This window comes from Struthio camelus, chromosome 3 (genome assembly GCF_040807025.1).
Source record: "Struthio camelus isolate bStrCam1 chromosome 3, bStrCam1.hap1, whole genome shotgun sequence".
Lineage (NCBI taxonomy): Eukaryota > Metazoa > Chordata > Aves > Struthioniformes > Struthionidae > Struthio > Struthio camelus.
The window spans coordinates 12,253,767-12,279,003 of NC_090944.1; positions in this window are offsets into that span (position 1 = coordinate 12,253,767).

Consider the following 25,237-nt stretch of genomic DNA (forward strand, 5'->3'; position numbering starts at 1 on the left):
AAGAGAGATTATTCTGGGCTCGATTAACAATTAACTCGAAATGGTTGAACTATCACATTAGAGCAGCAACAAGGAGGAGAATTTTGAAAAAGCAGTCTGGAAAAATGACAGGTCTCACTTTTCAAAGGAAAATAACTAGAAATATCTAGTGGGGATGGACTGAAGAAGATGGGGAAAGCATGTGATTATCCTACTTTTGTGCTCCATTCTCCAAAAAATCTTTCTTCATTCCCACTTCTGAATTCAAATTTAGCCACTTTAAGATTGTAAAACCTGTTGGCCAACATAAGAACTGGGAATTTTAGGGCCTTGCTAAAGCTGTATTTATCTGAAAAAAATAGGTCCCTGCAAATCCTACCTGACTTCATTCTAATGACAGTCTTGACTGTCAGTAAGAAAACTGAGTCAGGACTTGGCAGTAAACATTTACTATGTTTAATTTATTAATGAATGATAACTCTGTGTATCAGATCCCAAAAAGCATACAGCAGATGGATTGGGAGCAATAAACTTGTCGCTAACACATTGAACATTTTTAAAAGAGGGCTTGGCTGAAAATATTGATTCAAAATTAAAATATGTGAAAGTTGGGAGGGGTCATCAAAAAGTTGGTCATCAAAAAAAAAAAAATTATTGTCAAAAAAAAAAATCATAGCATAATTTGATTTAGAATACTTCTGTGGGGACTTGCTGGGGACTTGCTGGGAATGTGCCAGCCCCACCTTTTGTATATTTCTACAACATGGGTTGGATTCCCTGGGCATATTGTGTCTCACATTGTGCATTAGGATGTAATACTCCGGGATATACCCACTAACCTTTATTTCAAGAGAAGAGCACATATACCACAGGTCATGCATTCTGATGACAAAGAATGGAAACAAAAGGCATCCAAAGTCCTATAAGGCACTATAACAATGTTTCCAAATCAAAATACGTTGTTTTTTATCCTGATTCTGACTAAAAGTCCAAATGACCCACTTGCATCTTTTTCCATTTTTCAGTCAATTGTGCTAAGAAAAAAAAATCCCTGAAAAAGTCACACAGCCAGTGTGAGAAACATCATGGTATCTTACATTTTCGAAGGTAGTCCCTATAAAGGGGTGTGGGTCTTCCATAGAGGAGGAGTAGTCATAGTCAGGTATTAAGATTTACCCTACCTTTTTTTCAAATAGCCATATAGACTAAGAAGGTCAAAAAAATGAAAAGCAGCAAAAAAAATTGAATAATTTGTCCTGGAATGGACCTCTGGAGGTTTTTGGTCCAACCTCTCACTGAAAGCTGGGTGAACTTCAATATTAAATTGGGTTGCTCAAAGTCTTTTCCATTTCAGTTTTGAACAGCTCTGAAAATGAAGATTCCACAATCTTTCTGGACCCAAGTTCCAGTGCTTGACCACTCTCATTGTGATTTCTTTCTTATATCTAATCATAACTGCCTTTGTTATAACTTTTGTCTTTTGTCCTTTCATTGTGCATCTCAGAGAAGAATCTGGCTCTTTCTTCTCCGAAAATTCACAGTAGGTAGTTGAAGATTGCAATCAAAATCCCCCTTGCCCTTGTCTTCTCAAGGTGGAACAGATTTAGTTTCCTCAGCCTCTCCTTGCATAAAACGTGTGCTAGCCCCCCCAATCACCTTAAAGGCCTCCACTAAACACACTCCAATTTTACAATCTCTCTCTCATACTGGGGGGCCCAAAATGGAGCACAACAACCCAGCTAGGGCTTCCCGACAGAGGAGGCTAGTCACTTCTTTCAGTCCGCTGCTACATTTTTGGCAATGTGGCCCAACATGTGGCTGACCTTCATCACTGCAAGGGTGCACTGGTGACTCAACTTCAACTTGTTGTCCACTACCACATCCTTTTCTGCAGAACTGCTACTTTGCCAACAAACCCCAGGCTTATAATGTTTCATGAAATCTCTCTGTCCCACATGCAGAATTTTGCATGTCTTTGCTGATCTTCATGAAGTTCTTGCCAGCTCATTCCTCCGGGTTAATTCCCACTGCATTTCAGCCCTGTTCTCCAGCATCTACGTCCATACTGCAGAATTACATCCATTTCTAGTGTACAAGAGCTGGAAAAGATGTCAAGAGTGAAAAGCAGCCTGGAAAAAAAAAAATGCTCAACAAAACATACACACAGCTATATATTTTGAGGCCAAGATAAAATGCATCAAAGTTTTAAATACCTGAGCCAGTAGAGAAAGGCATAAAAAAGCTGACTGTAAGCTAAATACAGACAAACTGAAATCAGGAATTGGTCATGAATTTCGGACACTAAAATAAACAACAAAGATGACTGATGAAGTCTCCACTTCTTAATGTCTTCAGAGTAAGTCCAAATGTCTCTCAAGGTGAACTGCTTTAGCCAAACACAAATTACTGGCCTTGACACAGGGAGAAATGGATGAAATGTAATGGCCTGTAGTATGCAGGATCAGAAACTGAATTATCTAATGGAGTCTTCCAGGTTAAAGCTTTTGAATTTATGAATAATGTCTGGGACAAATTTGTTTCTGAAATGATACAGATGTCTACAATGATCCCTGTCCACCCTATTGTGTAGTTGCTTTTCTTGCCAAATGTAACCACATAATGGTTGCAAAAAAATGGGAACTGAAGCACATATCATTCCAGGAATTTTTTGTTCCAGCACAACTGATAATATACATATTGCATTAATAGACTTGATAAAATTCAATAATGTAGGTGTGTATACATGCAGGATAGATAGACAGTTATCACATTTACACATTACTTGTTTTATTTCCTATATATACTGATACTTATTAGAGAAGCATAACACATCATACATAACAAATCTTTACTTAACAAAAAAGGGATTTAAAGTCAAGTACTCAGAAGGTAAGAATTGCTTCAACAAATAATTCCTCTGGATTGCATGGGAACACCGCGCCAGAATTTGGGAGAGACATATTTTCCAAGGCAGTATTCAGCTTTGCTGAATTACTTGTTTTTGACCACTATTTTTCACCCTCCTGCCATGTGCCCCTGTAGAGAGCCTGCCCTAACAGGACCAATAGGTGCTTCCCAGCAGAGCTGCTGCCCAGTCAGACAGACCCCAGCCTGTACGAATGTAGCTCTAATCCTTCCTGGTACAAGACTGAAGATTTATCCTTGCTGAATTTAATGAGATTCCTGTGGACCCATTGCTCTGGCTTGTCTAGGCCCCTCTGAACGGCAGCCCTGCCCTCCAGTGCATGATCTGCACTCCTCAGTTTACTGTCATCCACAAACGTGATGAGGGTACGCTGTCTCTTGTCCCTCAGGTCATGGATAAAGATCCTAGGATAGACCCCCTGAGCGAAAACCCTCCAGGTTGAGTATGAACCATTAACCACTCACTACCTCTTGGGCCTGATCCAGCCAGTTTCTCACCCTTCTAAACATCCACTCATAATTTGGTCCAGTGCCATCTAGCAACCTATGTGTATGCATTACAATGATTTTGACCCGATATTGAGTATCTTACCTGAAGAGCCGGCCTATAGGCATAAAAAATAATCCATTTTTACAGTACTCAGATAAATGCTGCCTCGGTCCTTGATGATGCACATGCTTTTCCTTAAGATATATCTGCATAAAATGTTGTTCATATTGCAAACAAAATCTGTTTTTACAGTCCAAATGAATTTTTCTGATATTTGTGACCTGGACCCTTCCTAGCAAAAGTCCAAGTATTTCACCTAATATTGCCACATAAACATTAAATTTTCAGGATGGAATTATTGTCCCCCAGTATTATTATGTTCTACAAGGAAAAATCAGTGCTCACAAAACATCGAGGAGCCAGCCACTCATGTAATGTGTTTGTGTGGGTATTATGAACTGTGCTGTAAATATAATAAGAGACGGGTAAGATCTTCAATGATTCCTTCTTTTACGGCAATTAATTTAAAAAAAGTTCCTGAAACACGCACCACCACCAGACAATCAAGAGTGAGAAAGGGAGAGAGAGGAGAGAGAGAGAGAAAGCTGACTCCATGTGGGGCCTTTTTGCTTACAGCTATGAGACAGTACTGCACTTTCTCCTAATAACCTTGACCTGCTTTCCCTGGCTCAGCAGTAGCATCTGTGTCACATCGGCTTAGCATCTGTTTATCAATCTAACAGCACAAACCTGATTCCTGCTTCTATTCTCTCTAGTGCTCACAATATTAACACGACTGAATTAAACCAGCAGAATTCAGGAAGTGCAAGACTTAGAGATGGGAATGGCTATGTAGAAAAAAAAAAAAGAAAGAAAAAGGAAAAAGAAAAAAGAAAAGGAAAAAGAAAAAGAAAGAAAAAGAAAAAAGAAAGAGAAGAGAAAGAAAGAGAAAGAGAAAGAAAGAGAGAGAAAGAGAAAGAGAGAAAGAGAAAGAGAAAGAAAGAGAAAAAGAAAGAGAAAGAAAGAGAAAGAGAAAGAAAGAGAAAGAGAAAAAGAAAGAAAGAGAAAGAGAAAAAGAAAGAAAGAGAAAGAGAGACAGAAAAAGAAAAAGAAAAAGAAAAGAAAAAGAAAAAGAAAAAGAAAAAAAGAAAAAGAAAAATAAAAAAGAAAAAGAAAAAGAAAAAGGGAAAAGAAAAGAAAAAGAAAAGCAGGGAAGAGGGAAATCATATGTAGGAGCTCCATTTATTTATTTTCAACCGATTTAAAGGAGAGATTCGTAATGAATAGTCACTACTAAAATCTCCTGCGCAGAATGTAAGGCCACAGGCTTTCAAGACAGAGAGACATTAGAAACTGTCTCAGATTTTTGCCTGGATCTTAAGAAAAGACAAGGCAGGTACAATGAGTCAAAAAAGTAAAATCTGCCTTCTATCTTAGGAGTTTCTTCCTCCAGATGAATGAGAGAAAGATCAGTGAAAGGGACTTAGATTTTTAATTAGCAAGGCAAAAGAAATTGGGGACTCCTCAAGCTTGTCCCTGTGGTTTATCTCTTCCCTTCTGCTACCCCGCCACCCTCTTTCCAACTTCAAGATGGTTGTTTATGCAGAGCATAAGGATAGTCCCAAATCTGAGGCATTGCTTCCAATTTGGTGCTATCTCCGGAAGATTTGGGGTGACACCCCTAGATTACGCCCACATGGCTTAAACCAAGCAGAATTCCCATTTTGCATCTTCAGCTGCCTGGGAAGGTGCAGTTCACGCTACACGGGTCAGAGCAGTCACCCAGCACAAAAGAGCTCCTGACTCCAGATTTATTTCAGAAAGAAGGGGAGCTGTCAGTTGTGGAGGCAGATTTCACAAAGCAGGCCTAGCAGACCAAAACTGAGGTGTCAAATATGGCCATATTATTATTAATTGTTTATTATTGTCATGCTCAGAATGAAATTAATCATTGTGAACGAAATTAAAGCCCCACCGTGCTATGCATGCACAGCATAACATTTAGCCTCTACACTCCCCATATATCCGGACGCTAAAGCAACAGAAAAAGGAGCGGGAAAAAAAAGAGGTGGAGGAATTCTCTTATTTGCAGAAAACACCTTCAGGAGTCTGTGGTGCAAAGGTCTCATAAGTACTCAGGGCTTAAACCTTTAAACAGGTTAGTGAAATAGGTATAACAACCCTAAATTCCTAATAACGCTCACTGTCTGCCATATCAGCACAAATAGCCAGGCCTTAGGGTCTTACCTCCTCTTCAAAAGAAAGTTTTTCCAGCATCACAGAGATCACAGAGTCCGTTAATGTTATACTAGAGAATTTATTGGGTCCTGACTTGGAGAGGTATTCTACCTAGAAACACACTAGCACCAATCTTAAATTACCCTCTGAAGGTCTCCTATCCTCACTTGCCCTGACAACTCTGATAAGATCAAAGCCCAGAGTGATATGTCTGCATGCCACTGGTGTATGAGAGGTCCGTTTACAATAATATATATAAATATATATATATACACACCATTATTTATGGTTCCCTAAAAATGCATTAGCAGAGACTTCGGACTACTTCCACAGTAATGCAAGTCAAGCCGCTTGACCAGATTTTGTTCCTGCATCTATGATTTGGTGATTGTAAATAAAGAGGAAAAATAGATGGAAAGAAGGGACTCATTGTGGTTATAAGGTACCAGCTATCAAAACCATATGACTAGATCTCAGTGTGAGGTATACACACAATTTACAGGCTAATTCACTTCTCAGGCCACCTTCAGTGAACTTAGATTAGTCAAGAGATGAGTCTGAAAGAGAAAACATGTGCAAACAATTGCTGAACCTCCAAAGAAGTTTTCTTCTACAGGGAAGCAGAGGATAAAAAGGTTTTGTCTATAGATCTGTGGAGAAGCAGGCTTACCAGTTTGATGTCGAGTTTGATCCAACTTCCAGTTATTCCAGAGCTCTTCCTAACGTAACAGGGTATATGGTTTGGCTGTGATATGAACTTGAAATACTAATCCTTTTTGCCTTTCTTATTTTTAATGACTTTCTGCTCTCCGCATTTTACTTCGTCTTTTGTCTGAGACCACGGCCAGAAGCTCAAAGGAAAACTCACCCAATGTCATCAAGGTTGTGGAGTTTCACCTGTTTTTCACACAGGAAAGCTTTATCGCCCCAGGGCTGCTCAGAATCTTTTCCTAGCTGATTCTCTCAAAGGCTGGGCCTGATTCGCATCGGCAGCTGTCCAGCCTTCAGTTTAGGATCCCTCGTGCCCCAGGCTGAAGGCAGAAAGTGCAGGAGGTGAACAACAGGTTACTTTTGAGATCTGGCTTTCATGGATATTTGGGCTCTATCATCATAGGAGAATGAGTTGTAAGAGCATGATAGCTGGGCATCAAGAATAGAGCTAGTTTTTATTCAGGAGGGTCTTTGGAGCAGCCAAGAGGTAGCTAAACCAGCAAAGGTAAAATCGGACAGATGATGCTGCGAAGATGCTAAGAAGGCAGACATGAGATCTATGAAATTTTATCGCACTGTGAACAAACTGAATAGTTTGGACAAAGTGTATGAGAATACAAAAAGTCAGTTCTTTTGTTTTCTGATTTGAGATTTTTTTAAGGAACTTTACTAGGAATCTAGGTAAGGAGCCAACAGTTCTCACTGAGTATTAGCACTGTGATATAACTAAGACTTAAGAGGACAACTGGCATGTATTAAAGTCTCTGTTTACAACCTGTTCAGGAAGGAGAGAATAAACAAAATAAGGTACCATGGGTACATAAAAGGGTGGCTTTCAATGCTGAAGTAATTTCTACTTCTAATGTAGAAGGAGATGAGGTTCACACAAGAGTCCCATATATCTTGGCTCCCTATCAGTCCCCATCTCCACCTATAGCTTATGAAATGTTTGGCTGACTTAAGCCTAATTTAACAGAGACGTAGTTAAGATCAGAAAAAAGAGAAAGCAGGACTCCACGTGGCTTTGTGGCCAGTCACTGAAAATACGTCCGGGTCAAGCCAGATACTGCAAACACTAACTGACCAGCCAGACCAGCTAAGGGTTAACAAGGACCAGGTACTGGGGTTGAGCTGGGATTGATATGTGGGAGTGTGAGATCCTAAGGCTCCCCGTGGATATTACCACGGGGCCATGTAGGGGATGAGATAGGGAAGGACAAAAACTAGAGTTACCATGGCCTTAGAGGTATAAGCATACAGCATATGGGCTTCATTGGTTCTGTTCCATTAAGAACAGTTTGTTTTGATATTGCTGATAGCTTAGAAATTCAGGATCTCAACTGGCTATTGATCATGCAAATATATTAAGTCCGCATATGTATATCTGCTGCCTAATAAAGCCTGGCTGAGGTATTTGAGAAAGCAGGAGATGTCACAGATCACTGAATCAAACAGTCTGAGTTACTCCCTAAGCAACTATCCATAATGAAAAGAGAGAAGAAAATATCTTTTTAATGGGGGACTTCAATTTGGGAGACATATGCAACCAGCAGTAAACTTTTCTTCAAATTTAAGAAAAATATAAAGATGAATTCATTATTGCCTGGCAGTTGGTTGTAGCCTAGGGACCTACTGTTATTATTAGATTGCACTCTATGTAGACAAACAGAGGACAGGACAAACCAGTAATAAATACATTTGAAACTCCAAAATAACTCATTTCTCAAAATTGGAAAATTAGAATGAGATTTAATAGGTGGGAAAAGAATACTCAGGAAAATAAAAACGAACACAAGGGATTTTTTTAAGAGAAGTTTATGAAGAGAGACAAAAAGCTATGAGTTCAGCTTTGAGCAGAAGGCAAACTTTGTTCAAAGGCAAAGGGAAAGCACTAATTAGAAATGAGAATGCAACATGTGGTAATGGGAAAGACAGAGACCTTAATGCACAGCAACATAAATTAAACATTATAAAGTGTAGAAAATTGATAACGGAAGCTAAAGACATCAAAGAAAGTCTCATGGTTAGTAGGATTAATGACAATGAACTTGATTTTTAGGTATAATTAGGAACAGACTAAATGCTAGAAACAGCGTAAGACCATTATTAGATGAAAATGGCAAAACTGTAAAACATTCAGTGAAGGGTCAGGTCCCCGTAAGTTTCTGTTTATCTAAAAAGGCTTGAACAATTTGCATCCTCAAAGAACTCATACACCGAGGAGTGTTCTTATAGCCTGTAATTTTTAAAGTTATTATTAAATTAGTCTAATGACAACTTTTCTACTATTTTTTCTAGGGTCAGTTTCAAAGCAATCAGTCTACTGTTTCTTGTCAGTTCGCTTCCCTTTGTTTTTAAATAGACTGATATGATAGTAGTATATTTTCTTTTTCTAGAAGTTCTTTATTCTGCCAATTTTATTAAAAATTAGCGTCAATGATACAATGTGTGACTCTGGTGAGATTACAGGTTCATTTGATAAACTATGTAGGTAACAATATATCTGAAGGCAATTATAATTGCTGCTACATTTTTTAACACATATGCACGGACACATACACAAAACAAAACAAAATGAAAAACACTCTGACTGTTAGGTAGGTTCCATAATAAGAAAAGAAGCATTCAATGGAATAAAAACTGGGCGATAAAATCTGTAAAAAGTACTCAGCACAGAGGAATAAACACTGAATAAAAGTTATTACTGCTGAATTTCATGGGGAACAACATTGTCTATTAAACGTTTTTATGATCTGAAAATAAATATAAAATGAGTGCTCCTAAAATACATGAAAATTTCCAGCATTGGTAGAATGGCACGTAATGATAAGGCCAAGCGACTAGACCGAATAACCTGAATATCTTGATAAATCAGATTCAGAAAAGGGTATATCCTAACACAGTTGCAAGAAAACTTGTGGACAAGGAAGGGGCCCTGTGTGTGGAGCGAGATCTCTATCCTGGGAAGTAGTGAGTGTGAAAAGAATCTGATGCTGAAGCAGAAAAAACGGCTTTGCCAAAATGTTTTGCCAAAACAGAACTTACTGGGCATCAAGCAGGGAGGCAGAAAGGGTTGAATGTAGCAGTCTGCAAAATACCAAAGCTTGGTCTGGGTGATCTAATAGTCCCTTCTGGCTTGAACTCTGTGACTGTTGATAAGACATCATCTAAATGGATTTGTCTATTCCCTGTTAGACATACCAGGATGTTATTGCTGAATGCAGTGAAATATACAGTGTTTCTTTGCTACATAGGTTTTCTAAGCTAGAAGGGACCATTATAATCTGATCTCATGTATAACAGGGCTACTCTAGCTATTTTGCAGCCTGTGGTCCAAAAAACGTTGCTGTACCTGCTAACGAGAACATGCCACTAATGAAAATTTTCCCAGTCTTTGATTGCTAAGCAAACAGGTCAGTCAGAAGCTCATAAATGAAGATGACATAACTCAAAAAATGTTACTTGTCTACTCTTGCTGTCTTGAGCGACTAGCCAATCTGTCTAGGATGGACTAGCCCTATACATAATGTAAACCAATCCAGTGTTTCATACCATTCTTTTGCCAAGTGATTCGTATATCAAATCAAAATGTTCTGCACAATCAGAACATGTGTTTTTTTGCAAAGACTCCTAAAATGGAATAGAACCTAAATAGTTTAGTCCTATCTTGAAAATAAATTTTTAGTGGCTATTGAGCTTTCCTCTCAGCATCCACATTTTCCATACAGTCAGCAGACAGAGAGCGCCTTTGACAACTTTTGGAGGAAGACTTTTTTTTTTTTTGCCCCAATCGTCATTTGGCATCACTTGACTTTCTTAGCAGGGAGGCACAGTCACAAACAAACATAAAAAAACCATGAAGAGTGAAAGGTATATATCATTCATTTTCTGTGTTTTCTGAATTGGCATCACCATGATTTATCTAGGTCAATGTAGTAAGTATGGGCAACAAAAGGTGAACTTCCAAGGATAGTTCCAGGGTTAAGAGCACTGTCTTTTCCTGTCTAAGTCATGTTTGGTACAAGAATAGGATGGTTTTATAACAATTTTTCTGAATCCGTATTTGAATAGTCTTACACACCTCACGTCACCATGGATCTGACCTATTCATAGCACAAATTAGAGCAGCCCCAAGGCTATTCTAATTTGCACCATTATGCAAACAAAGTTCTTTATACAACAAAGAACTTGTTCTGGTGACAGGGGAAATGTGGCTGTAGGAGTACTCCAAATGGGGTTATTTTACTTATGCTCTTGACACCAAAGGATGGTTTTATACAAGAACTGCCGAGCTCACTCTTCACCATCTGCAGATTTACCCACGCAGAAGAAATTCCCAGGGGGACAGTTAAACTGGTTTTCAGCTACAAAACAGCCTCAGTAAAGACCAACATCTGGTCAAAGTATCCGGTTAGGGACCTGTGCTCACCGTGCATGATAAACATGGCTCACTATTATTCTTAGTTTATTTTCTTCTGTCACTTGATATTATAAGAGGGGAAAAGCAGTATATTGAGAGGAGAAATGAAATCAGGAACAACAGCCAAAAATGCAAATATTTTTTGAAACGTTAGGTTTAAAATGGCATCACCTTCTTTGTTACGTAACAGCACACACCAGTGTCTCTTTCTAAAAGACCTATGACTTTGTCCTAGAGGCAGTAGTTAATGTTCATGATGCTGTTGTGACATCTCCCACTGGGAAACTGCAACACACCACAAATATTGAGAACTGTTGTTAGATTTTTCATGCCTGAGACTGTCTTCAGTTCCTGCAGCGCTGAACAAATCTGTTCGTCCTTTCTTGCATTTCCAGTCATACATTCTCATCCCCAGAAAGAACACTTCATCTCAGAGTTTTGTATAACCTTCCAACTTTAGTCATCTTTCTTACAATTCATAAGCAGCACTAACTGAAAAATCCTATCATTTTTTTACACTTTGGTTCTCCACAACTCTGTGGCAGATACGCTTTTATCCTACCGGTAGCCCATAGTTCTTGAGGACTAAACTTAGTCCTGTTATATTTTATGCTTATCTCCATACAATTTGGTATAGCCACTTTTCATACCAGGAATTGTTTTGGGGGCCTGCTTACACAACTCACATTCTGAATTTGCATCTTTTCTACAATCTTGCTTTATATGAAAAAAAAAAAAAACCTGTTTGTTCAGACAGCTTGTTCCTTGATTTCTTTTCCAATCTGCTTGTGATGCACAACTTCCAACTTACCATTTGCCTTTCACAAAAAGAAATTTTCCAGGTAGCTGTTCTCCCATCAGTTTCTGCCCAGGTATCTCTCATGATTGTTCAGTAGGAATATATCACTCAGCTCCAAAGCTTGATCCAAGATTTAGTTGGTCTGTGACCTATTTCTCCTATTATTTGTTACCTGACACCTTCCCAGCCCTCCAACGTGACTGCTCAGTTGTTCCTCCCCATACCTCTGGTTACCGTAAGGCTGTCAGCGTCTGAATTCTCCTCCTGGAACCTGCTATGCTACCTTTTTCCTAGTCCTTCTGCCTGACTCCCTTAGATCCATCTTCATTCAGTTTTTACAGTGTAATACCCTAGAAGTGGAAAGGCTTATCTGGGTATTGCCTTGATTTTACTCTGTACTTGGGGTTTGATTTTTGCAACCTTATCAGTCTCTCAACACTCTCTAAGCAAAGCTTCCTTCATTTTTTTCTTCTAGAATCCTTTCATTTTGAAGAACTCCTAAATATTTCTAATGTCCAGTGCTAGCAGTATCTCCTATTAGCTCTTTTCAGTGTATTTATATACGCTTGTACATTTTTTGTAACTATTCTTGAGTTCTGCTGTTTCTAACGTTTGAGCAGCATGTATAAAAAGAGCTTTAGTCTATTCTTGCCTTTAATAACATTAAAAAGGGAAGAAAAGGAAAAGCTCCAGATCAGTCCTGCCTCTGAAGTGTTCTGCACATAACCCCATACTTGGAAAATACCTGGGCTCTTGTGTTTTCTCTAATGGGGTGTTTATTCCTCAGAGACACTGGTCAGCTAGAAGAATATTTATGTGGTAATAAAAAACTTTAACAGAGGGTTGTTTGGATCTAATAGTCTCAGGTATTTCAACACATCTCTACTTGTCATGTGTCATGCTGAATTACATAGTGGCCTGCCATGTGACAGCAGCCCATAATGTGACCTGTGTAATACAGTTTGAAATGTAATGTAGTAGGAAGGGAGCTTAAAGGGAAAGATCCCTCTGTTGTGCTGGATAGAGGCTGTGGATCCAGACGGAAAGCAACTTCAGGCTGTCAAGAAACTAGCAAAGATTAAATGACAACTCGGCAGCAAGCCCACAAATAAATCCGCAGTAGTGGATTAAATGGTACTGGCAACATGGCATTAATATTAATAACTGCCATTAATATGTTTCAGTTTTACAAACACATCGTTTTTGTCTGAGTCATCAAATTGCTACCAAATGTTAATTTGTCAATCCAAATTTGGCAAACTATAAATGGTTTATAATTAAACACAAATACAGAAAGGTAAATAAATGTTCATAGAAGATAAATAGCTTAGTGAGAAACAGGGACAGAGCTGTGGAGAGAAACTGAGTGTCCTGATCTTCAAGACTGAGCTTCGGCCTTTTGGTAATGTGTTTTTCCTCCAGTCATGCACTTACACGGATAAGTCCTGCTTCCGGCTACAGGAGAGACCTTTACAGGGTAGTACGGGTATATTTGGAAGAAAAAGAAAAGATAAAAGAGTTCTCTATTTGAGGTAAAGGAATGAAAATGTCTTTCTGTTCCTTCAGAGGGTCTAATTCTCTAGGGAAATGATACTAGCTATGAAAAAACCTGTTTTTTTTTACTGGCAGAAATGGTGAAATTTCACCCTTCAGCAATTTGGTGAAAAATGATAGTTCTGGACATTTCTCAGCCTGGGTAGCACAGCAAAAGGCTGCACCATGTGAACAGGCAGATGCGAGGGGAAAAAAAATAAAAGCACTCTAGGACTGTGCACCAGGCTGTCCAGCTTAGTTAATCTGCTTTGCAGTCCTCCAGTGTTTGCACAAGGCTGGTATAAACTCAGAGAGGAGAGGACACTGCTCTTTTTTGCCAGCTGAGAATCCAGCACGTAATCAAACAGATCTTTCTCTTATGGGATAGGCATGATCGAGGGGCAAGAGGGTATGCAAGGAGAACATCCCCACTGTAAGGGCATGTGTCCATCTTCAGGAAGGACAGACTGAAAAATAATTAAAGGGTTGGGGGTTTTTTAAGGAGAAAGGAATGGAATACGGGATGTGATGGGCTCCGTGGTTCACCACTGCGGAAAACCATTCCTCCGACCTCTCAACTCCTTTCTTACCCAATTTACACCTCTGGGAACTATGAGCGGTGAAGGGGCTGCAGAGTGCAGCCGCACCTGGGGAATATGCTCTGTAACTGGGCTCCTTTGAGCGTAGAACGTCACTTAGATGCACACCCCAAACTCTGCCACCCTCGCAGTCTTTCTGGCCTGTGTGGAACATGCTCAGGAATCAGAACGTAGATCAGACCAACTAGTTCGATCTCCTGGAAAATCAGCTCACTCTTAAACACTGGGAAAAAAAGGACAGTTTGCCAGAAAAGGCAAGTTACTGTGAGGGCAAGAGGCTACAAGTGAACAATCTGGTTTTGATGAGATTTTTTTTTTTTTATCCTTTGCATGTTGTATTGCATTAAAAGACTAATGTTATTAAGGTAAAATTGTTACATCATAATTAGTATATAATGTCATAGATATTACTTTCATGGCACAGCATGCAATTTGAATTGCTAAAGTGAAATGAATCATTGCAATAATTCTGTTGTTGTTGTTGTTATTAATATTATTATTATTATTACCATTGTTATTATTATTATTATTTCACTTTAATTTAAAATTTCAAGAACTCTAAGCTTTGAAGCATGAGAAAATTCCAGAGGTTTTTTTTTCTTACAGAATGGAAATGTGGAGACTCCATATCTTCCCCCAGTTTAAGGCCAGTGTATCAGATAAGGAGTAACCATCTTCACATTCAGCAATGCAATGTCAGGGGGGACAAGCCTCTGAACAGTGTTTAGCTCACTGTTTAGCTCATCTCGGTATGTGTCCCAAAAGAGAATGCTGCTAGCTACAGCCTGTTCCGGTGACAATAACCCCAGAGAATAAGTAATATAAAGGGAACAACAGGGTTAGCATTCAGTAATGAAGCAGTAGCAGATCTGAATGAACACTTGAATTTTAATTTAAATACTGCTTGGTCAATAGTATAGGGAAGCCTTGTCATAGAGAATTCAGAAGGAAATTGTAAAAGTGCCTAGGTATAATACTTAAAGAAATACTGCCTGCTCTAGCAGCTGCCAGGTGGAACGCCTAGGTCATCTCAGATGGCACTGAAGACCTAAGTTTAGGAAAAAGAAATGAGACCCTTATTTCTCTCCATCGACTATAAAAGGAGCCGGAGGAACCTGGTTCCATAGAGACAGTCATGAATTTATTCATTCACTCACATGTGGGCATCTTGTGCCATCTAAGGCCTCATAGGTTTCCCTCCTGGCCTCCAGCTGTCACTCCAGAAGGCTGCTGGTTTCCATCAGTCCTATGTCATATCTCTTAGTGTTGTGCAGACGTCTTAGATATCCTGAAGTGCTTCAGATAGCACTAGAAACCTATTGTAAGGCAACTGAATCCTGCCACTATAACAGGATTCAGCTTCAGATGTAGATAAAGCTTCAGATTTAGCTAATTAAACACAGGCTTTGAGTGACGTTTGAAATGCTTCAGCATTCCTGAGACATCTGCACAACACTGTCAGATGTGACACAGCCTCACAGAAGACACACCAGGTCTGAAGCAGAAAACTGGAAGCCACATGGAAAGTTCTGCAGTGCCAGAAGTGGCATGTTGCATGTAGGGAGCTGAATCTTGTCCTAGGCCAATACAGCCAGTGGAGTCTAAAGCACTACCTGGATGACCAGAGGGAGGTGCCAACTCTGACATGAGACTGCCTCCTGTCTAAGCTCTGTTGACTGTATTTATTAGATCTACATTGACCTAATGGACCTTCAGGACATAGCTTACATTAAGGCACCTACCTTTACGGTTTGCAATCCTGAAACTGAAATCTACTTCAACATTTGTAGGATGAATCTCACCTGTGGAGTTTAGAGGAAGGAGTGAGCATCTTTTGTATCAAAGAGTAGGTTTTTTTTTTTTTTTTTTATGAAGAAGTTTACTTCCTAAAGTTCCCACTATTTCCACTGATCTCTCAGGCACTCAAGTATATATGTCATGGAAAGAGATATTTGCCCAGTTCAGCTCAGAGATGGAGTTTTCCCTGCTGCAGATTCAGATAGCAAAGCTTTGAACGAGTCGTTGCCAGCCATTTAAATTTGCCACTTTGGAGCTCAGCACGAGTACCTTTTCCAGCAGGTTCTGCATATCACACTTTATGTTCTTGTGATCACATTGACACTTGAGCCAAAGTGTGGTAGTTGTTCACTTTATCTGCGATAGGCTGGAGGTGTTGCCTTGAGAGAAGGGGTGCAGAGAGTAGTGTAAACATATTCTATAGCCTGGTAACAGGTTATTTTTTCTGCCGCTGTCCTTAATTGCCAGGATATCTGTGTTTATACTTCTGTAAAGGGTAAATCTGGGTAGATTAGACATTAATTTCACTTCCTAATCGAATCACTAACCTGCTGGGTTTTTTTTTTTTTTTTTTTTTCTGATTTGGGAAAAGCTGGCTGTGACCTCAAAGATGTTTCTTTCTGGTCCCAAATTCTCCCTCTATCCTTTTTACCTTGTCACAACATTACATGATGAACATCAGGAGGTAACAAAGGCCAGACCTTGCACTAGAAGGGCCCAGATATCTCTTGCCATGAAGACTGATGGGCTCTGGAAGGCTGGCTGCCTAAATGGGAAATTTGAACTCAAGGCACTGAACCTCAGGATCACCCAAGACTAATGATTCCCTCAAGACCTCACTGTGCACATATGTAGCCAATGAGGTTTCAATATTGAATAAAAGAGACACTTTGAAATTCCATCTGCCCTGACTTTTTCTTTCTTTATAGCATTTCAGGGGTAACACAATAGCCAAGTAATATAATAATAACAAAAATAACTCTAACAAGCTATGCTTGATTCCACTGCAGTGCAGTCTATGAGGGCAATCTTTTCTTTCCTTTAATAAAGCTTTTATTGCACAAATTTAACAGAATTATTCCCTAATTATAGTGGATTTTTTTTTATTTGCCACTGGGAGGAAACACAGCAGATGAAGTTGTTTGAGAGTGCATGGCTCATACAGCTGTATTAAATGCTTCCAACTGCTGTCTTTATGGTTGTTAACAAGTCAGGACCAGACATGCATGCATTTTCTGAGTGCCTTTGAGGATGGCATGGATTATACTTGTATTTTTATTAGAGCTTCTCAAGTTATTTGCTGAGAAATAATGTCTAACCATACTTTGAGAACTGTTTTCTACAAACCCGATGAGAAAGAAATGGATAACTCAAGACAGGTGAGCCTCACCACACATAACTTGGGTATCTAAAAGTCATTTTTCTAAATCTAATCTAGATAGTTGAGACTTCTTTGGAATCAACAGAGGAAAATAGGCATTTCCTGAGGGGATTCATTTCTCCCTAAAAGAGGTCTGTAGCGTAGATCATCAAAAGGGCCTTCTAAGGGGCCCTATTTCTCTCCAGCAATTCTAAAGGGAGCCGAGCATGAGTGTTTCATAGGTAGCAATCTAATTTTTAGACATCGAAATTTGGGTAAGAGGAATCCAACACAAAAATCTCAATTATTTTAGGATATGGACTAAAAGCTGAAAGAATTCAGTGAAAAGATTTCTGCATTCTTTAGCAAACAGGATAGAAAAGGGCAATTAAGTCTCCTGACCTTATTAGCTTCTGCACCTTCCTCCTCCCTACTTACAGGCTGAGTTGTTCATTCCTGTCCTGTTGTAATCAGTGCATGCATAGTTATACCCGTTTAGATCAGATTACAAGCTGGTAACAAGGGAGGTTAGATTTGGAATCACTCTAGCCTCGTGATACTTTGAGAGCCAAGTGTGAAACAGGTGCTTGGTTTTCATAAGATCGTGATCACACTTGCTAAAAAACCACAGCAAAGCAAATAAACTAAAGCTGATATCCACAATCAGAAACAGCAAAAGCTACTGTTTTCTACATATATATATTTTTTAAAACATAACTTATATCCTCATCTTCTGGCATTGATTGTAAACCTAGAATAACTTGAATATTTAAATTGACAAAGTAGATGTTGACTCTCGGACTATTCGCATACCCAGTAAAGAAGGTTCAGATTACTGGTACATTTTAAAAGGGATTTAAATATTGTAATGATTGATCCTGAATTCCAAGCTATGGGTGGGCAAGCAATTCACACTGAAAATACAGTTTTGCTCTTTCCCCCCTTCTATTTATGGATTGTCCATCAACAGGAGTGTGTACATCACCCTCAACAAATTTTTTTAACACCTAAAGATCACTGTAGCACAAAGAGACCTGAAAGAGACACCAGCATGATCAAAGTGAAATTCCATTTAGAAATTGTCAAGTGTTTTTCATTTTCTTCCCAGTGCCGGCCCAAATAACAGAAACAAGACGTGGATAAGATCAGCTAGTTAATATTAGTTCTCAAGTTCCCAGTTTTGCCTGCGCATTCCTTTTTGTTCATTGAAGTGTGTCCAGTTCTCAGAGGATGCAAGGTAGGTGGCTATTGACCCTAGCAAGAAGTTTAAAGTGACAAAGTTAAAAAAAAAAATCACAACCGTGAGTCATTTATTCTGTTGGCATTGTGTTCTTGCTAGAACTGGCAAATTGTCAATAAAGATCAATTTTTTTTTAATAGCTTGCTGAGAAAATAGGAAACTTTATGGGTGCTAAGGGCAACCAGAAGTCTTCCTGCCTAGTTAAAAAAAAAGGAATAAAGCCAGTGAAACTAGCTTTAGTGCTGCATGAAAGAAGATGCTCACCAATTCATTGTATACATCAACTGGACCCAAAGAAGAAAGTTCTTTTGGCATTGCATTTAGTCTGCAAGAGTTTGACTTCAATTCCCACCTTTGTGATACACTTTATGTGTGACTTGTGTAAGACATTGACTTCCCCTACATTTTTTATTCTTCCTATTTATGGTGGGAAAATAATAGTTCTTTTCCCCATGAGGTATTGTCTAGCTCATTATTGTTGATAGAAGTCCTCTGGGGATATTTTGAGCAGAATCATTCATCTCTTGAGGCCAAAATGACCTCCCCAAGTCCCTTGCGGCCCCATTTTCTAAGGCTCTTATGATTGCTTTTTAGATGCGGCAGTAACAGGGAGCATATGATGACCTAGACAGATACTTTTAAATGACAACCAAGAGAGCATCTGTGGTTACCTCTGGGAGACTCTTTCACAAATGATCTAACAGACACTTAAGAAGTTTGTCTAGATATCCAACTTCATTTTCCCTTTGCTCAATTTCATCTTGTTGCCCCTAGTTATGATTCTGTGAACGACCCTCAACAATTCCTCTCCCTCCTCACCGCACACAGCCTTCAAATGCTCATGGAGCTACAAACATCTTCTCACAACGCATTTGGGGACAGCAGGGGAGAAGGGCAGACGAACACCTCTTTTGAACCCCCAAGCACCTGGGGAGAGAGAACACTGCCTGCAGAGATGCCCATGTGGATTGTCTATATTAGAGCAGTGAGCACCTGAGGAGAAATCCACCTGGTGAGTGAGCTTGCTTTCATTAAAAAAAAAAAAAAAAAATCAAATAGTATTTGCCTTACAATCTTAATTCAGGCACTTAATTAAAGCCAACAGAGGATTCTAAAGTGAGAAGAAAAATTAGAGCAACAACTTTTTAATTACGCTGTAGGCATTTTCTCTCTTAGTTATTCTTTCTCCAAAAATCGAACATCTCCTCCTCTAAATATACATTTAGACAGAGAAGATGGCACAATGACATTATGGGCTAGAGCCTGCCTAGTGCTTAGCAAGCGAGTACTGGAAGTTGTGTGCCCAGATTCATGACCTAAATAACATGGTCCCCCCTCAACAAGGGATGAGAATACCTTCCTGCTCACGGGAAAGGAGTAGAGGGAAAGAAAGCTCAGAGGTAGGTAAAACAATGGCTCCTTCCAGGAACCCCCACCATCTAGAAGAACTTTCATGCAAGAGTGGTATCCTTCCAGGGGTATAGCAAGTTGCTGCCTGCCTCCAGACCGTGGGAGAAATAAAAAGACTCCTGTCATCTCCTGGAGCAACACAAATCCTGCCTGTCAACACTGAAGAGCTGAACCTGCATAACCCTCTCTAGTCCTACAGTATTATTAGTTACATAACAAAAAGTATCATCATCACAGATAGCAGATGATTTTATTTTACTTGAGATGAAGAGAATAATACTGACATGGATGTGGACAGGTTTTAAAAGGAGGTCCTGGCTTAATGTAGGCCCATTGCAAAAGAAAGAAGATGTTCTTATCCGATCAGCCCGCATAAAAATATGAATAGGGTTATTCTCCTTCTGAGTGTAGCATCTCCTGTGATTGCATAAGACCTACCTGCTTAAAGACACCTTGTACAGATCTTCAAAAGGAGCCAGAAAGCCCAGTCATCCTTTTAGAAAACGTCTGACTTAAAGGCTGTGATCTGTGCTGAGCTTCATTCAGGAGAACAAATTTATTGCAATCTGTGGATAACAGGGTAGCTGCCAGTGCACCATGTCAGCAACCGAATTAAAAAAGCATGTCAGAGAACAGGGGTCCTAGGAAAGAAAACTTCATACTGCATAGAACAGTTTTATCTGTTCAATAGGATTCCCACAAAATTCAGATTCAAATTTCAAACCACCTTCTTACCTACGTTCACTCTGCCATAGGTTGCTACAATGAAAATGTTGTTCTGACCTGAATTAGCATTTAAAAAGAAAAATTTTGATCTAGAAAGAAGAAAATAAAAATTAAAAGTTAAAGGAGGAAAGTCTTTTGAACATTTATGCAAAATGTCCACAATTGCAGCTACACATGTTTAAAAACTAGAGCAGATTAAATCTTGCTAACGGTGAGAGAAGAGATTGTGGTGAGGATAGCAGAACTGGTTCTAATTATGTAATGGGCATTCATTTGTAAGAACATTGCCTTTGTGTGAGCAAGACCAGATGTCTCATGTCTCAGCCTTTCTAGGACAACAGGCTGGAGATATTTCTTGGCTTGACTTTCCTTTGTTTGCGCCGAATGGCTGAACTGGTGTGTCTACCTCACTTAGCCTCTGCACTCAGGAGACCCCAGCTGCGGCTCCTAGGGTGCAAATCCCATCACATGTTGTTACAGCAAGGAAACAAACCAGCCTAAAACTTTTTGAGATCAGATGTCACTATTCACAATCCTTTTCCAACAAATAAGGGACAATACAGAATAGCTGGAAACCCTGTCATATTCTGCTTCGCTCTAACCTTTGGAGCGTCAAGCGATAATAAAATCTTTCCAAACGAACCAAATTTGTCTGAAAAGAAGGGGTTTTTTTGAGTTGTCAAGAAATTATAGTGTTCTTTAGTTATAATTTAAAAATGTAAATTGTCCTGAAACAAAACCATTTCAATATTTCATTTCCATGAGAAGCCCCCTGCAGCTCAAAGGAACTGACACTACTTCAGTGCCACCGCTGAAAGTAAGAACCATGAATTGCCAAGAGTGTCCTCTTTAGGGGAGATATGAAGGGATCTTCCAGAGCTTCCCACAAAGCCCAGGGGTTCATCCTAGTTGCTCCTAGGATCCAGTCATGGTCCTACAGGAAGAAAACTAGAAGTTCTAATAGCTCTGGTTCCAACCAAGCACCACTGAATATTTATACGCCCCGCTGTGGAACTGAGACTGGACCTAACGAGAGTCAAAGTTTGTAAAGCTCTGAAACTCTTCATTTCGTAACAGAAAACTGGGAATCTCTAACATCACTTTTTTTTCTCTAGCTCTGCATGTGCTAGTAAATTCGACAGGGCTTGGGCATGGCCTAAGACACTCACTGGCATATATTTGACCTGTGCTGACTAGCATTATTCCAGAGAATGCCTCAGAATGGGTCATGGGTTAGCCAGGACAGTCCTAGAAGAATCCAGGCTTATTTTGGAAAAATCTCATCAAATCTAAGATGTTAGAAGAAAAAAGAAAAAAAAAAAAAAGAGAGAGCAAGAGAGAAAGAGAAAGAGAGAGAGAGAGAGATGATCTGCAAAGTCACATTAACCAATCAGCTTTTCCTTTTTAGATTAGTTTTGTTTCATGTCTCTTAAAAGACAAGCTAGCCTTGTGTGGCCGCAGTCAGAATAAGGTAGAAGCATTTCTGCCACTTCAGCAAGCCACTCACCTGACATTTGACAAAACACTTCATTGCTCTATGTTTTGGTTCCTCATTTATAAATATTCTGACGTCTACCTATTATCCATCTTGTTTATTTAAATATCAAGGATGTATCTTAGTGAGTAAAAAGCCTTGATTTAGATCTTAGCATTTTGAACACACTGGACTGCATTTATCTCTGAAAGACCTAGGACAGAAAAATGAAAAGGAGAATGTAGACGCAGCATCAATAACACATCTGCTGATAATGTGACCTCCCTCCAAATGATGAGCTCTATTAGATACAGAAGAGCTCAACACCTAACAGGTTTCAAATCTGAGTTTAGCAAAATCCCAAAAAGAACTAAACAACCCTATATTTTGAGAGGTTATGTGGTTTCATATGTATGACTACTACATGATTTCATGAATGTTCAGGTACGTTAAAGATCATCCCATCTATCAGCTATTTTAGTGCAACAATACTTTCTCATCTCTAGACCAATCTGTCACTTGAAAACTTCTGAACTGCAAACATGTTTCCGAATTTACCTTCTTTCATTCTTATACTGTGTCTTTAAAGGAAATAACTTGGGAGACATTGTGAATCATTTTCTACTCTTATAATATGCTCTGAAGAGATTGACTATGTGGATCTTATCCTGCAGCTTCAACACCTTCAGCTGAGTATTAGCTGCTTTCTCATTCTCATTAGCATGTCAGAAGAGTATCGAGAGTGTATCCTGAAGAGTCACCTTTCTTTTTTATGGTCTTTTCATTAAAATGACAAATATAGAGCATCTATCAAAATAACATGGCAACTTGCAGTTTTTAATGTGAGAAATGTATTGAGTACAGGAGACAGTACATAAAACATCCAATCTAGCCCTTAAATGATCAGACACCACCTGAACAATTTGAAAAATCTCATTTTTGTAATGTTAATATCAAAAATAATTTCATGGCATGAAGCTGTCCCCAGAGTTGACATATTAGATGGGGGCTAGTTCTACCTTGGGGATGTGATTCACATAAGTATCTGATACTGGTATAACTCTATTCTCAGCAAAATTGATAGCAAAACTTTCAGTCAGAAAAGGATAATACTGAGTGTTTCTGAAAATCCTAGTCAGTGCTTCTAACTCACTCCTTCACACACCAGCTTACCTGGCTAATATCTGTGGGCCAAATTATTGTCTAACATTAACCTGTAATGGATTTATTCTATCAGCAGACTAGTGACCATGAAAACAAATGATTTTTCTGCTTTACCGATATTCACATAGATACACCAGAACTGAAGAAAGGTACAAAACTGTCTGCCTTTGAGACTGATGCCCTTTTTTTAATCACAGAACATGGGAAGCAGCTATAATCATCTTTCATGGGAAGCAGCTATAATCATCTTTCCCACACCATCCCAAATCATATGCTTTTATTCTGGTGCTTAGGATCAAAGAAATCTCCGTTCCTTGTCCTTATATCCCCCTCCAGTTTTTGACCTTGTGGATGGATGTGCCAGAAAGGGCACCTCTTATTCCCAATTGTGGGGATTATTTTTGTCACATTGACATTTGTCCAGAAGATACTAAACTAAGAATGCTTACTTATTCCGTGAATGAAAATTAGCCTTTACCCTCCCCTTCCTCCAATTTGATTTTTAAATGATCTTCAGTATATAAGTTAAGGAGAGCTTTGCAATAAGATTAACTTGGGAACAGCTCTTGAAAGAGTACATATCCTTTCCTGCTAACCCTTGTCTGGCAGACAGTCACAATGGTTTGGAAAGTTAAAAGGTAGGACTATCAATGCTGAAAAGTAAGAAAGTGCCTGTCACACTAATCTGAAAGTGTTTGGACTATTACGTGGATTACTTCCGTAAACCTGTGTACAATGTGCTGGCAACAGTACTGCGTATTTATACCTGAGGCAAATAAGTAAAATCACAGGCATAAGCAAGTATGCATGCTGCTGTCGGAATCAGAAGGTGAATTGGTTCAGTAAGAATCAGATAGGTAATTCTGCACAGTGAAAAAATAGGCTTTTAGCTGCCTAACAACTTTTAAAGACATAAAACTGATAAATAAGAAAGTACGTCTCAAGATGTACTGAAAACTCAAGACAGTGAGACAGATCTTCCTCTGTCTTGCGTTGCTGTTATCTATGAGGCGATACTACTAGAATCAAAAATCCCTGAATCTCACAGCATAGCTGAGCCATTCAGATTTCCACCTTTTGTGCTGGAGAATAATAAGGAAGGACTGTAAGATTTAGTCTGGAAAGTTAGCTTTGACCAGCACTTGAACTGTAATATTCAAAAAAATAAGAAGCTGGATCCAAATACCATTTTATCTCATATAGAAAAGTATGCCCGCATCACAAGCTATGGATAATGCACATAAGTTTGTCCTGTAGTCACAAGCCTGAACTATGCTTTGTTATACTTTTTTCCCCACAATTGTCTTCACTATGTTGTCAACCAGTCTCAATTTCTTACTTTTTCCCAGCTTTGTCTTTGATATTGCCATTCACTTTCTGGATTTCCTCTCATGGGAAAGAATTCTGCAAAGCATCTCCAGTCACCTTTGCTTTCTTCTACTGCAAGATAAATTTCTCACCCTGATGGCTCCCTCCCTCTGGAAAGAAGAATATGTCCATGAGGTGCTCCTGTCCCATATTTGTTCTGCTGTATCTTTCAGTAATCCTCAATGACTTTTTTGCTTCACCTGTGTGTTTTCAATTTCTTCACAAACACATTTCCAATCACTCTTTCTTATTAATATCTTCCAGTTTCCTACAGTCCTTCACAGTTTTCCCCAGGAAGAAACAAAAACAAACAAAAAAGGAAAGTAAATTTCCTGTCAAATTTCATTTTATCCCCAAGATGAGACTTCCCAAATTGATAGTCTCAGAAAAGACATTATAAAAACATTTCAGCGACTTTTTGATGTCTACGTTGCACTTCCAAACTGGTTACTGTAGATTCTCTTTCTTTCAGTGGAGCATAACAGATGGTTTCAAAGGTGCAATTCATTTGACCTCCTTTAGATCTTTCTTTCAGCATTAAAATCTCGCACTATAGAGTTGTCTCTTTCTCTCCACTGTCCTTGTAGGGAGTCTAAACAACCAACTCAAATATAGACAACTACATTGTAGACATCAATATTCTAGGCGTTTGTTTGTAGTTAGGTGTATTAAGCAAGACAAACAAATCAGTCATTGATCAGTTCAGACATCCTAAGCAACTAATGGGGTAAATTCTCCTTTGGCTTATATTCCTAGTCAAATTTATGATTTCTAGCAAGACAAGATTCGTTTTCTTATTTTCAAAGGATTACATCACATAAAAAGAGCTCAAAGGCCAAGTTTCACCAAGATTAAGTTAGAAACTTGGCAAAAGATTTTTTTAACCTCATTACTCTGATTCCATCCACACTGAACAGGTTATGAACCACCACAACTGAAGAGAATTCCCACACATCATTCATCTGCAATTTAAGACGATGATATGAAGATATAACGAAAGGCTG